The sequence below is a fragment of the Phocoena phocoena genome, chromosome 9 (genome assembly GCF_963924675.1).
Source record: "Phocoena phocoena chromosome 9, mPhoPho1.1, whole genome shotgun sequence".
NCBI lineage: Eukaryota > Metazoa > Chordata > Mammalia > Artiodactyla > Phocoenidae > Phocoena > Phocoena phocoena.
Genome location: NC_089227.1, coordinates 4,529,656 through 4,544,470, shown reverse-complemented (window position 1 = coordinate 4,544,470; position 14,815 = coordinate 4,529,656). Strand labels below are relative to the sequence as shown.

Genomic DNA, 14,815 nt, shown 5'->3' with positions numbered 1-14,815 from the left:
TTTCTCCCTCCATTCTCTGTGTTTTCTCTGCTCCCTGTGAGACTTCTCCAGGCCACCTGCTTCTTAGTGCTTGTTTGCCTGGTTCTCCTCCTCTCCTAAGTCCATAAAATTCCCAAATCTAGAGAAAGATCACCTTATGCATTTTAAAAACTCGTAAATAAATAACTTAAGGCTATCAACCAGGAAGTCACTGCTGATTATTTCAGGGTAAAATACAGCTGCTAGAAAACACACTGCTGGTTCAAGCAGCCCTAATAAACAGGCAACCCAAATAAAAATAACATTCCTCACAGTTGAACACACAGACCAGGAGACCCTGGGGGCTCAGACACTAATGACTGAGGCATTGGATCATGGGATATGGCTTTGTTTAAAAGTGCTGGTCCAGAAAAATACTGGTTCTGAGACATTACCATAGGTTCCAGTTAGCTTAGATTTTGCCTTTTTTAAATTAATAACCTTTATTTGGGGAGCAGTTTTATATGTACAGAAAAACTGAGTGGAAATTGTAGAGAGTTCCCATGTACCTTTTCTCCCCTACCCCCTCTAGGTTCCCCTATTTTTTTTTTTTTTTTTTTTGCAGTACGAGTGTGTGAGTGAGCAGAGCCGTTGCGGGGTGTAAGAGGGGGTTCAAGTGATGAGTGGTTTCCTTTGAAATGATGCCTATGTGGAAATTCACCTCTGGCTTTAAGCAAAATTATCTCAAGTTATCAAAGTGCACATCCAAAGCTGATCACCCTCTATTTACACCCTCCCCTTTCCTCTCCTGGAATCTCCCTCATTTCCACTGCCTTTTGCTTTATGGGGTCATTGTCTTTCTCTACACTTTATCACCTCTACTAACTGACCCCTCATCCTCGTGGAATGCTCCTTCGTCAAATGCAAGTTCCTTCACTTTCTGAGCCCATAGGTCCTCACTGCATGACCAGCCTACGCGCTAACAGTTGATATTGGAGTTTGAAGTCAACTTCAGTCATCAGTGGAAACGTTGTTTGGGGACAGAGCTTCATCAAGGAGTCCATGTGTTTCCTTGTTCACTTTTAAATCAAATCATATCATTGGCTATCCCAGTGCCTATGTGTTAGACGTATTTAGGTTTGTATTTATTTATTTAGTTTTGGCTGCACTGGGTGCCTGTGAGATCTTATTTCCCTAACCAGGGATCAAACCCGTGCCCCCTGCAGTGGAAGTATGCAGCCCTAACCCCTGGACCACCAGGGAATTCCCAGGTTTGTATTTTTATATATATATAAAACAACAACAAAACAAAACTAAGAAATATTGAAATACTACGCTCTTTAACTGAAAAAGCTTAACTTCCTCAAATCAGGCATTTTTTGATAGAGATGAAAATACTAAGAAAGGAGGTTTCTTCTAGCCTCCCAGAGGCAGTTTCAACAAGTCTTAAACAAACATACTGGCTGCTGGACCTAGGTACCAGACAAAGTAGTGACATAAACAGCACTTCACATGGGAGAAATAAACTTACCAAACCTTTGTACGTTCTTGCTTCTTGTTTTCATAGTTTGGTAGAAACTCCTGGCTTTAAAGTCTACATTTCTGACCAGAGGTGATGGTTTAAATTTTAGGCATTGCAGCTGAAAAAGATCTTAAAGTTCTTGCTCAAGTCAAACAGCATTTGCTGCTGGAAATGACATCATAAAAGTAGGGAAAGAAAGGCTCAGGGGTTCAAATGGGCAGAACCGTGTTTACTAGAGCACAGAATTATTCTTTGGAATCACACAGTAATCAGAACTGAGATTCAGGACAAGCACACTCAAACTTCAGAAATGGAGACTACTGAAATGGCAGTTTGAATTAGCTAAATATCTGAATTACATGAGTGGAAAGAAGTTCAATTTTAGAATTCTTAGATTTTTAAATAGAGGCTACCTCTAAGATCACACCCATTTGTAAATGCACATCTGAAGGAGTTTCTCCTAGTAGAGGTAATTAGAAAACCTGACTCAATTAATAGATATGAATCATATAAATAATAAACTGCCTTTCACAAAAAATATACAGTAACTTATCTATTATAAATTTCTGATTTTTGGATAGCTTTGACCACCGTGTTTGAAAAGATATTACAGCACACAAAATGGAGTATGACATATAAAGTTGCCAAGAAAAATTATATTGACAAATGGGATCTGTCACATTTAAATTAAACTAAAAGCAGAAGGCAATAAAAATTAAAAAGCCGTAGTTAGAGACATGAAACAGTTTATTTTGTCATCACTTGCAATGCATATATCTATTTGAAATAATAAAAACTAGAGCATCTCTGCCTGTTTCTGTCTCTCCCTGTCTATAGACACACACGCACACACACACATATAAATGCGTATGTGTATATATATATATATATATATATATACACATGCATACTGTATACATTTATCTTATATTTATATACTTTGTCTATGCAAACATACATATATTTTTACAAAATTTTGGTTATAGTGCTAGAGACTGGAATATGACAAAATCACTAATCAACAAGATTTCTAGTTAGAGGTAGAATATAGTAAATATATGTATATGATATGATATTGTATTATATTATTAAGTCTATGTGTATGTTTGTATCTTTTGATATTTTCTTAACCTCTCAAATTTTTCCTCCAGCCTGATCTACTGTAGTGCCATCTGCTTAGGAGTGAATGATGTCTGACCACTGAAATTGAGATTTTCACAAACAGAAGAAGCTTCTGTAGAGCTTCAATCCATTACGATTGGCACCATCACATCCGTCCCTATTGCACAGAATAGCCACTGCAGCATTCATCATCTGTTGGATCAGGCATTCACTATTTACTACTACAGAGTAAATCTTGTTAAGATTATCATTACAGTGTGATTTTTTTTTTAAATACCACATGTAAATCCTTTTAGGAGGATTTGGTTCAGGATAAGATGGAGAGTTCACATTCCGCCCTGTCCCTTTCATTGAATATTGCTATTGAAACGGGACAGAAAGATGGAAAAGCTATTTGAGGGCTCTGAAGAGCACACAGGAACAGATTGAAGGTCTCAGAAAAGAAATAGAATAAAAGAACCAAGTGGAAATATTTAGAACTAAAATCAACAAAAACAAACATTGGCATTTGCTGTGGCTGTCGTGATGACTTAAAACAAATCAGGTGGCTTAACTCAACAGAAATTTATTATCACACAGTTCTGGAAGCCAGAAGTCTGAAATCAAGGTGTCAGCAGGGCCATATGCTTTAACAAAGAACCTCTAGGGGAGATTCTGTTCCTTGCTTCTTCCAAGGTCTGGTGGCTGTAGCCATTACATAAAGCATGAAAAATCTAGGGCTTACAGCTTAGAAAGAAAGAAGGAAAACTGTTAACTCTTCACAGATCACATGATTATGTAGAAAATCCACAGGACTATACAGAAATACCTCCTAGAACTAACAAATGAGCTGATCAAGGTTGCGTGTTGCAAGATCAACACAAAAAATTAATTTTCTATTTTTATGTATCAGCAAAAAAAGTGAAAAGTAAATTAAAATAATATGACTACAATTTACAATAGTTTCAAAAAATGAAATAGGTATAAATCGATCAAAATATAGACATGATCTGCATGTTGAAAACAGAAAGTGTTAATAAAAGCAACAGAAAGCATCTGAATAAATTGAAAAACATTAATTTTATGGACTGGAACACTCAATATAATACAGGTGTCAAATAACCCCAAATTATCCTACAGATTTAATCACAGTTCTAAACAAAATCCCAGGATGAATTTTTATAGTCACAGATAAACTGATTTTAAAATTTATATGAAAGCCAAAGGAACAAGTACACCCCAAACAAATCTGATAAAGAAGGATGCTAGCAGACTCACTTCCCCGGGCTTTAAGATTTACTCCATAGCTGCAGTAAAGAGGACAGTAAGACAGTAAGGATGGTGAGCAGTGGACATGCTGATCAAGGCAGCAGAATGGAATGCTGATGAACAGACTCATACAAATAAGGCCCAATTGATTTTTGACAAAAGTGCAAAGAAAATTCAACGAAGAAAAGTGTTCTCTTTAACAAATTGTGTTGGAACACTTGGACAATAACCCACACATAAAAAAAATAGATTTTACCCAAACCTCACAAATTATACAAAAACTAACTCAAAATGGACCATGTATTTAAGCGTAAAATAGAAACTATCAAACTTTTAGAAGGAAGCGAGAATATCTCCCTGCCTGGGGTAAACAGTATGAGACAGGACCTCAAAAGCAGAACTCATTGAAAACAATAACAAAAAATAGATTTTTTCAAAGCTAAAACTGCTTGTTCTGTGAGATGTTTCTTGAGAGAATAAAAAAACAATCTATAGATGAAAACATTTTGAAATTACATATTTGACACACTTCTTATGTCCAGAATAAATACGTTTTAAAAACTCTCAAAATTCAACAGTAAGTGAAGAATAACATATTTTTTTAAATGAGCTAAAGTGTTTATGAATAGACTCTTGGCCAATGAGGATGTGTGAATGATAAATAACCACATGAAAAATGTTCAGCATCACCAGCAATATAAGTACAAGACCACAATATCACAAATCACTATACAGCCAGTAGAACGGCATATATATAAAATATATACCAAAAATGCCACTGAAGGGGATGTGGAGCATCTCACACAATACTGTTGGGAGTGAGAAACAGTACAAACATTCTGAAAAACAGTTTGTAGTGTTAAACACGTACTTATGTAACAGTCATCTCACTCCAAGGTATTTATCCTGGATAAATAAAGTCATACATTCACACAAAACTCTGTTCCTGAATGTTTATGCAACTCTATTCATGATTATGCCAAACTTGAAACAACCCCAGTGTCTTTCAACAGGTGAAGAAGTGAGCAGATATAGTAAGTCCATGCAATGGGATACTATACAGCAATGAAAAGGAATTATGCTGCTGATATGCTAAGCGACTGAAATGGATCTCAAAGGCATTATTCTAAGTGACAGAAGCTCATAGGCAAAGGCTAATGCATACTTATATAGTTCCCTGAGGACAGATGCATGGGCACCAGGGGTTAGGGATAGAGTTTGACTGCAGAGAGATCCATGGGGCACAGAGGCAGTTCTTGCAGTGATGGAGGTGGTTTGTATCTTGCTTGTAGTGTTCATTATGTGAGTCTGTGCATGTATAATTTATACAACTGTACACATAGAAAGTCAATTTTACTGCGTTAATCGAAACAATTCAATTTTAAAACTTCTCTTAACAATCATTTTACTACTCTCGACTTAAGACTTCTGCACAACAATGTCTGCTGCATTTAGAATGGTGTTTGTAAGTAAATGACTAATGGACATCTTTATGTTTGTGGAAAAATACAGTAAGAATTTCATATTAAATGATACAGGAGACTATAATAGCTACAGTCCTTGAACAGAGGTCACTCATTCTGAATGAGCTGGGTCTGAAATAATGAGATATTGCTCAGTTCAATGCAACACCTCGTGCAGGCTGGAATTTTATTTTTTTCTAATCCTCTAATATCAACATTGAATTCTAACTCAGGCACCAGGCTTCTCATCTTTAGATCGGATAACTCTGCCAATTGGCTAGGCGCCCCCCCTCCACCATCTGCTAGGACTGTAACTCCCAGAGTCATACGAGAACCCCAGAGAAGAAGGTGAAAATCCTGCCCACAGAGCATCCTCAGATGGGGAGGGGAAAAGGTAAGCTGGGATGAAGTGAGAGAGTGGCATGGACGTATGTACACTACCAAATGTAAAATAGCTATGCAGGAAGCAGCCACATAGCACAGGAGATCAGCTTGGTGCTCTGTGACCCCCTAGAGGAGTGGGATAGGGAGGGTGGGAGGGAGGGAGACGCAAGAGGGAAGAGATATGGGAACATATGTATTTGTATAGCTGATTCACTTTGTTATAAAGCAGAAACTAACACAGCATTGTAAAGCAATTATACTCCAATAAAAATGTTATAAATAAATAAATAAATAAAATAAAAATAAAATGTTGAGAGTAAAAAAATCAGCTAAAAAAAAAAAAGAAAAAAGAGAATCATAGGAGAAGCTTCTCTCTCTGTCCTTGGACCACCCCGGCTCCTCTTCTCCTGTCATCAGGCACAGCCCTCACATTGCCCTCCTGCCACCTCACTTTCCCCGCACCCCACCCTTCTGCTGCTTCCTCCCCAGCCTCCTTCCCAGGCTTGCAGTGCATTAATTCCCCGGTGGTGGTGTCAGGTTCTGAGGATGGACATGGGGAGGGCCTGTTGAGGAAGCAAAGAGCAGAAGTCAAGTGCATGGAATTCTGAGAGTGAAGAGCTGGATAGCAAGGGGCCCATATATGGCATGCAATTTATTTTAAAAGGCAAATAGGGAAAATTAGGAGTTTGGGATTAACATATACACGTTACTATGTATAAAATAGATAACCAACAAGGACCTACTGTATAGCACAGGGAACTCTACTCAATATTTTGTAATAACCTATAAGGGAAAAGAATCTGAAAAAGAATATATATCTATATATCTATATATCTGAATCACTTTGCTGTCTACCTGAAACTAACACCACATTGTAAATCAACTATACTTCAATAAAAAAAGACAAATAGAACTTTCTCACTCCTGTTAATACTCTGCTAGCAAAGTATTAATTCTTATTAAACAAACAAAGCAAAGCAAATCCTCTTTTTCTGAAATGAATTGTATCAAAAAAGTCTATTTTCTTTTTTTTTTTTTTTTTTTTTTGCCTGTGCAAGTGACTTGCTTCATTAAAAGATCAGGGAAAGGTGCGATGGATGATAAATGTATCCCCTCACCTTCCCTTGAAGCTAACAGAGCCTAAAGTTGAGGTGAATAAATGTGATCAAGGGATAATGAAAAGGACAGGATAAATAAGGGCAGTATTTGATGGCAGTTATGTCTGTGCTGACTCAAAAATTGCAGTATTTGTGGTATTGTCAACTACATCTGTGACCTATTTGTCATCCATAACAATAATCCTTTAATAATAATAACATTTAGAAGGACACCATTAAAATTAAACCCTATAGTGACATGTGGCATCAGAGTTTTTCTTCATCGTGGAAAACATCAGCTGGGCATTGACTGACATCCATCACGTGCTATTTGGCATAAATGATAGAGTTCCGAGTTTAGGTAAAAATTAATTTAAAGCTACCCTCAGTTATCTCCAAGCACCCGGACTGCCTTACTTTTTCCCTTTCTGTAATCTACCTCTTTTATGCCTCCTGCCACATATTTTTATTTTGCCCACCCAGTTTGTCTCTTTGTCCACATCTGCCTTCTCTCTCTTCTGCTAATTCTGTGGTTCTCCATCGGGGTACCCCACCTCCTTGGGGGATTTTAAAACTAGAGCAGGTGTCTTAACTTGTCTCCATGATTGCCATGGAGGAGGGCTACTGGCATCGTATGTCCACAACGTGGAGACTTTCCACAGAGTGAGGTATTGCTTGCAGCCCATGTAGAAGTTGTCTAGCCAGAGAATAATACAGGTGACAGTGTCTTTATAATTATCCTCATAGAGAAGCAAGCTCTGTTTCCACATAAGCACAAAGCATCTTGTACAAATTTCATCAACTGACTATTCCATAAATACGAATACCATGAAATGTGAGGAAGTTTATACTTTCTTTTATTGCAAAATTGTAAGAAGTATTGGTTATCATTTCAGAATAAAATCACACCACTGGCAGAAACACCTTAAAAAACATTGAGTTGTGGTCCATACGTGTGTGTACTGACCTGTGGTGGCAGCCACCCCACTGGCCTGGCTGTGGGTGAGTGGAGACCATGCTGCCCTGTGTTAAATGAATCCTGTCTCCTCCTCTTCAGCCCTGTTATCCAACCTGGTACCCCAGCCTCCCATAAGTAGGGGGGTGGTGGTGTGGGCATTTCTCACCAATGTGTGCCCCTCTGGGCCGAGGAGTTATAAACCACATTTGCCTTCTCAGTGTCTGCACCCTGTTCTCTCCTGGCCAGAGGCAGAGGCCGCAGTGGAGAACACTGGGTCCGGGGGATGCGAAGCCATGAGGTGCAGGAGGCCTGCGGGTATAATGGGTGGAACCGACCCGAGAGACACCTGCATCCTGTTACTCTCCTGTGAGTTTTAGAATGATTATTTCAGCAACTGGTGTTACTAACCCTGACTATTGTAAGGTGTACATATCAGAGTAGTTCAGTATGTCTTCTAGGGTAGCAAGGCTTTGGAATTTGCATGTGAAATAATGCATTTTATTAAAATTTACTTTGACATTATTTTGCCTTCATATTACAATTAAGTAATTTACATATTTTTGGAAATTTGCTTCTGCATAGTTTGTGTTATCTGTAAGTTCATTTCAAGAAAATAAATGGGGTGCTATACAGTATGTTATGAAAGCAGTGTGGGGAAACCAGGATCCCAAACAGACCCTTGGTTCCTCCTGCAGTGACTTCATGCTTCTGTGGTGGTTATCTAATTTAGACGGGCCACTGATCTGGTTAGCGAAGAAGTTCCCGTAAGACATATCCTCATTGTGAAATGCAAATATCAAAAACTCCATTTACCCTCTCGAGGAAGTAGAACATAAGTGTCTACCACTTAAATGTGGGCTGTGCCTTGTGACTGTCTCCCAAAGAGGATAATAAGAAAAAAGGCAAAGGAAAGAGTAACTTTGCAATGGATAAACCTGACAGACACTCCCTCAGCCACAGGATGAAGGTCAGTGTCAGCTGTGGTAAGTCATGCTGATAGTTTCTACCCTTGAGATGTGACAAGAATGGTATTCGACCTGTGTGGTGTCCTTCCTAAAAACCCTAACCCCAGGGGATTCATGAGTAAAAGAGTAAGACAAACCCCAGTGGGAGGACATTCTACAAAATGCTTGGTGCTTATTCCTTAAAAGTCAAGGCCATTGAGCCTTGATTCTAGAGGAGCCTCAGGAGACATGGGGACTAAATGTAATGTGGCATCCTGATGGAATTCTGGAACAGAAAAAGAACATTTGGTAAAAACTAAGGAAATCTGAATAAAGCGTGGACTTTATCTGATAATAAAGGATCAATTTTGGTTCATTACTTGTGACACATGAACCACACTAGTGTAAGTTTTTAACAAGAGGAGAAGCTGAATGTAGGGTCATACAAGGACCCTCTGCACTATCTTTGCAACTTTTATGTAAACCTAAAATCATTTGAAAATAAAAAAGTTTATTAAAAAATGTTTACCAGGGGCTTCCCTGGTGGCGCGGTGGTTGCGAGTCCGCCTGCCGATGCAGGGGACATGGGTTCGTGCCCCGGTCCGGAAGGATCCCACGTGCCGCGGAGTGGCTGGGCCCGTGAGCCATGGCCGCTGAGCCTGCGCGTCCGGAGCCCGTGCTCTGCAATGGGAGAGGCCGCAACAGTGAGAGGCCTGCGTACCATAAATAAATAAATAAATAAAATACAGTAAAAAAAAAAATGTTTACCAAAATGTTTCTCCATTTTGGGTCCCTCTATTCTGTTCCTCTCTATCTGTTAATAGTTAAATCTCTACCCATTAAACAGAAAACTTTAGGGTAAACTGCAAAACTTATTTCACCCTTGTCACTCTATCCCACTGCCTGAAATTCCTATCAATTCTACAACCACAATTGTTGTTTTACATGCATTTCATCCTCTATGTTAATGGTCATTTCCATAACTGAGAAAGTAATTTCTTTTTGTTCTGGTTGTAACAACGTTATCTTGCCCCTTGCTTTAATCATTAATCACAGCAGATTAATTTCACTAAATATTGACATATATATATATATATATATATATATTTTTTTTTTTGGCGGTACGCGGGCCTCTCACTGTTGTGGCCTCTTCCGTTGTGGAGCACAGGCTCTGGACATGCAGGCTCAACAGCCATGGCTCACGGGCCCAGCCGCTCCGCAGCATGTGGGACCTTCCCAGATCGGGGCACGAACCCGTGTCCCCTGCATTGGCAGGCAGACTCTCAACCACTGCACCACCAGGGAAGCCCTTGACATATATTTTTCTTCTCCACTTTGGGGAAACCTTAATGTCTAAATGATTTGAGGCCCTTTATGGTCTCCACCTGACTTTTTTCCCACTGGTGCACTGCTTAATCTGATCCAGTTACAATATCCTGCTAGATCTATGCTTTCTCACCTTGAGATTACAATTATGATAATCTTTCTCTCTGGATCTCTACTCCTTCTAATCCCATAAATTATACTTCCAAAATGTCCCTCTCCATAAAAAACATTTCCAAAGTTTCTAGTTCAATACAGTATAATTATTTTATTTTCTTATGCTTTATATTTTTATCAATCAATATAGCAAAGTCCATGTCTTCTTAGTAAACTGTTTCTTGAGGTCAGGTTGCCTCTTAAAATTTCCCCAGCACACCATGCACATAATTGGTGTCTAATAAATGTTTACTGAAAAAAATTTATGCTTGTGCTTGTTGGTTTACACTCCTCTATATTTTAGCATATTTTCTAAGATTCTAAAATGAGCATTTATTAATTTAAAGTTAGAATTAAACAATAAATTTCTTGCAGACTCCATTTTATACAGTATAATGCACATGTCTTTACTTTAGGACTAGTTTCTATGATGGTGGTTGTGTTGCAGGGAGGAAAGGTGGGTTACTAGAGGATGGTCACATCCCAGGTCTCAGGCGAGTCACTGGGATGGCCACCGAGTGTTGATTCTTGGCTTCACACAGAAAAGAATTCAAGAGTGCGCCATAGTAAATGAAAGTTTTATTCAGGGAGATATACACTCCATAAACAGAGTGTGGGCCATCTCAGAAGGCGAGTGGCCCCAAAATATGAGGTGGTTCATTTTTATAGGCCGGGTAATTGTATAGGCTAATGAGTGGGAGGGTTATTCCAACTATTTTGGGAAAGGAGCAGAGATTTCCAAGAATTGGGTCACTGCCCGCTTTTTGGCCTTTTATGGTCAGCCTCAGAACTTTCATGGTGCCTGTGGGTGTATCATTTAGATGCTGATGTATTACAATGAATGTATAATGAGGCTCAAGGTCTACTGGAAGTCGAATCATCTGCCATCTTGAACTTAGTTGGTTCTTATCAGTTTATGTTGTGTCCTCAACAGCTATGTCACTCTTTTAAAGGTTGTGCCCTGCCCCCTTTCTGTCTCAGTTGAAGGGAAGTGAACATGGGAAGGAAATGCAGAGTGAAGTGTGGTCAGAAACTGGGTGAAAGAACCATAAAACAGCCTCAAAATGTTACCAATGCATTGATACCTGAGATTCCTTCAATATTAGTCTTACTGAGTTACATTTATAAGAACTCTCCTGAAGATGACAGATTGGGCAGAATACACTAGAACTCAACTCTTGTCCATCTCTATCAATTATTTTCATATTAGTGTGAAATTATAATTTATAGTATCTGATTCAAATTCTTTCTATAAATAACCATTTATTAAACTCTTTGGAAAATTGGGTTTTAAGGACATAGTCAATCTCAACATGTAGAATTATATCCTGTGAGACTGAAAATGACTTTTCTGTTTAAGACAACATTGTATTGTGTGTTTTTCCAACTCAAGCAACAATTTCAAGTGGATGCAAATGTTTTGTAGCCAGTTCGCTTGCTGGCAGAATTCTCAGAAAATGTCAATGCTGATGAATCATTATGAACAATAACAATTATGGTACTTTTGCAATAATAGATTTTAGGAATAGTATTAATTCAACTGGAAATCCTTTGTGCATGAAAACAGAAATTTCTTTGGATGGACCAGCATTTGGCCTGCAAATCTCTGTTGGCCTCAGCAAAAGATGTGATGTGTTGAAAGTTCCCTGATGTTTGTAGTGTCAAGAAACAAGTTATTTTGATTCTTTGATTTCAGAGTACAATGAAAATTACTTATCTGATCTCCTGTGAATTATTGCACATAAAATTTTTGCATTGTACTGGCTTCGGGAGTTTCTGTTAATACGGATGTCAGAAAGCTGGCACAAAGGTAGCTCCACTGGAGAAGCTCTGCTGCCCAGAAAGAAAGGGGAAAATAAAAGAGGCTTGATTTCCTTTAAAATAAAAAAACAGGTGCATGACAACAACTGAATTGCACCCTTTTGTCTTTCTTCCAAGGATGCATATGTGAAAATCCTGCTGATTTCCAATAATTTTAGCACACAAAGCTTCCTCAAAACTTCCAGAGAGCACAGGCAAGTTCCGAAGGCCGGTGAGGCAATAATCATGATTCTCCTTCAGGGAACTGCTTCTTCCTCTGTGCTACCTACACCTCACCAAAATCTTATTTGGAAATTACAGTTGAGTTCACTCTGAGTTTCTGACATTAAGTGAACCTTACATCACAAACCACCCTCCTTTTTTTAAGAATCATATCCACTACCAAAAGAGAAATTGGGAAATTTTGAGGGTAGGGGACTGGATACTGAATAAAAGAATATGGATCCTGCTGCTGTAAGAAAATTGCTATGATTTCTTTTCTTACCCAGATGCTCAGGGAGAGAGAGTCCTATTTGCTTCCCCTTTATATAATCTGAAGGCAGAGTTGGGTTACTTTACTTTGATGTGTGCCCTATGATCGAAAGTGGAAGTTAATGATGAAGAGTCTCAGAATCTCAATCTCAGAAGAACTGCAGAAAAAGCATACCTGTGGGGCAGACAGGTGTAAACTTGCCCATCCTGGACACATGGCAGGAACAAAGGAGGGTGTGTATAGGCACTAGATGCAGGGTTGATGTGCAAATACTTAAGGTCCCTTCTCCCTCCCAAGGTGGTGGCTTGATTTAAAATCATGTAAGGACTTTTTAATCCCAGTGTCTTGCACAATATTTCTCAGTTTCTTCTTGAAAGATCAGCCCTTCTTCCCTTCTCTCTCTCTCTCTCCCTTTAACAGCTATCTCATGAATATTTTACTAGGAAATCTCCCTCCATCTAATTTACAATGTTGGTACTATCTGGTGAATGAAAGCACCATTAGTACTTCTGTTTTTCAAGGCAAAATATTATTTAGATACATGGTAGCCTTATTTTTTTAACTTTTTACTTCATATTGGAGTAGAGTTGATTAACAATGCTGTGTTAGTTTCAGGTGTACAGCAAAGTGATTCAGTTATACATATACATGTACCTATTCTTTTTCAAATCATTTTCCCATTTAGGTTGTTATATAATATTGAGCAGAGTTCCCTGTGCTATAGAGTAGGTCCTTGTTGGTTAGCCATACTTCTCTTTTCATCTTTGAGCACAAATCAGGTTCACTGTATTAAAAGTCCAGAGATCGTAGCCTCTCAGACAAACTTTATGCTACTGCAGAGAACAATTTTGAATATGGTCACAGAAGTCTCTGGTGGGGAGATAGAGCCACAGACATGGAGGTCCCAGGGCTGCCAGCCAGCTTCCCAGAGCCTGGAGTGTGAAGAGGAAAAGCACAGAGGCAGAGGAGGTGGCCAAGGCAGAAGATGGCCCAGAAAATGTGCCTTAAATAGTTTTTTCAGTACAGTGTAGAATAAAGAAGGAAACAAAGGAGAGAGAAATGACACCATGCTGAAGTATCACTAACACTTGTAAACTGCTGAAGAATAACCAGGACAACAACAGAATGTTGGTTTTAGTCTTGGAAAATGAAAAATACAAAGTGAGAGAAGCACAAGATGTCCAGTTACAGATGAGAAAATAATCTCACCACCTCACATGTTATCTATGTGCGTTAAAAGTAAAACTTACTTCACAGCAGACAGAGTAAACTGCTCAGACCTGGGACATAGTGAATCCCTCTGGAAAGGACTCCAGCATGGATAACATCTCCAGGGGTGTATTGTGAAGGATTTGTTAGTTCCTCTTCAGGAAGCTGGCCTTCCAGAACAAGAAGAATTATTCCAAATAGAAAAGCAAGTATCTGTTATTTATCAAGAAAGATTTGAATTTGATTTTGCATCTTCTAGTTAAGGTGAAGGTAAGTCCACTAATAATGTCCTCCATAGAACTGGATTGGTCCACCTCACTTTAAAGAAAGGTTTTTATCAACCTCTCTAAGTGTGCTTCATTGGGTATCTTCAAAACCAATCTTTTGGATGGAGAAACTTTTGAATTGGAAAACAAATTATATTTTCAGATCTGCTAGTAAATATACATGCCTGAAAATGTAGGACAAAATATTTGTCAGTGGAACAAGGGCCAAAGCTAATGCTTCCAGGAAGCATTGCTAAAACAGGTCAATTTAGAGTCTAAGTCTGAACAAACTAAAATTAGCATAGAGATGCACAAGGAAGAAAAAGAGGAGAGGAAAGCTAACAGAACAAGGAAATTGAACTCTACTTCAAGACATTAAGAGGGCAAAAGTGAAACTTTCAAAAGAAAAAAAAAACATTATTTCCAAAAAAATTAGATGGAAGTGTCAGTACAAGCAATGCTCACAATTTCAATTTGACAGTGAAGGTTCATCTTACGCTTTTAAGGCAAAGTAAAATGAGCAAGAGTCCTAAAAGAGGAGAAAGCAAATGAGTCTGGAATGAGCATCTGTGAATCAAGTAGCCAAGGAGTCTGGGAAGTGATTCTGATGGCCTCTATTTGCCTTCTAAAATGCCTACTTGCATCACCTGTGTTCAAGCTCACCCTCAAATCAGATAGGAGCGCAAACACCAAGGCCTTGATCTAAATAGCACTAAGACGTACCCATGAAAAGAGATGCAAGATTCAAAGCCAACATAACTCTTGCAAGCACACCACCCAACACTCACCAGCCACCTCGGCTTCGCCTGAAGGCTCTCACCAATGTCTCCTCATCTCCTGTAGTGAAAATCAGAAAAAAAACCCAGAAAACT

The 14,815-nt window shown here is 38.7% G+C and overlaps 1 pseudogene; it reads left to right on the top strand.

The window, feature by feature from the left end:
* The first annotated feature begins 13,453 nt into the window (after nt 1-13,453).
* Nucleotides 13,454-14,027, top strand: LOC136128523 (shugoshin 1 pseudogene; annotated as a pseudogene).
* Nucleotides 14,028-14,815: the final 788 nt, after the last annotated feature.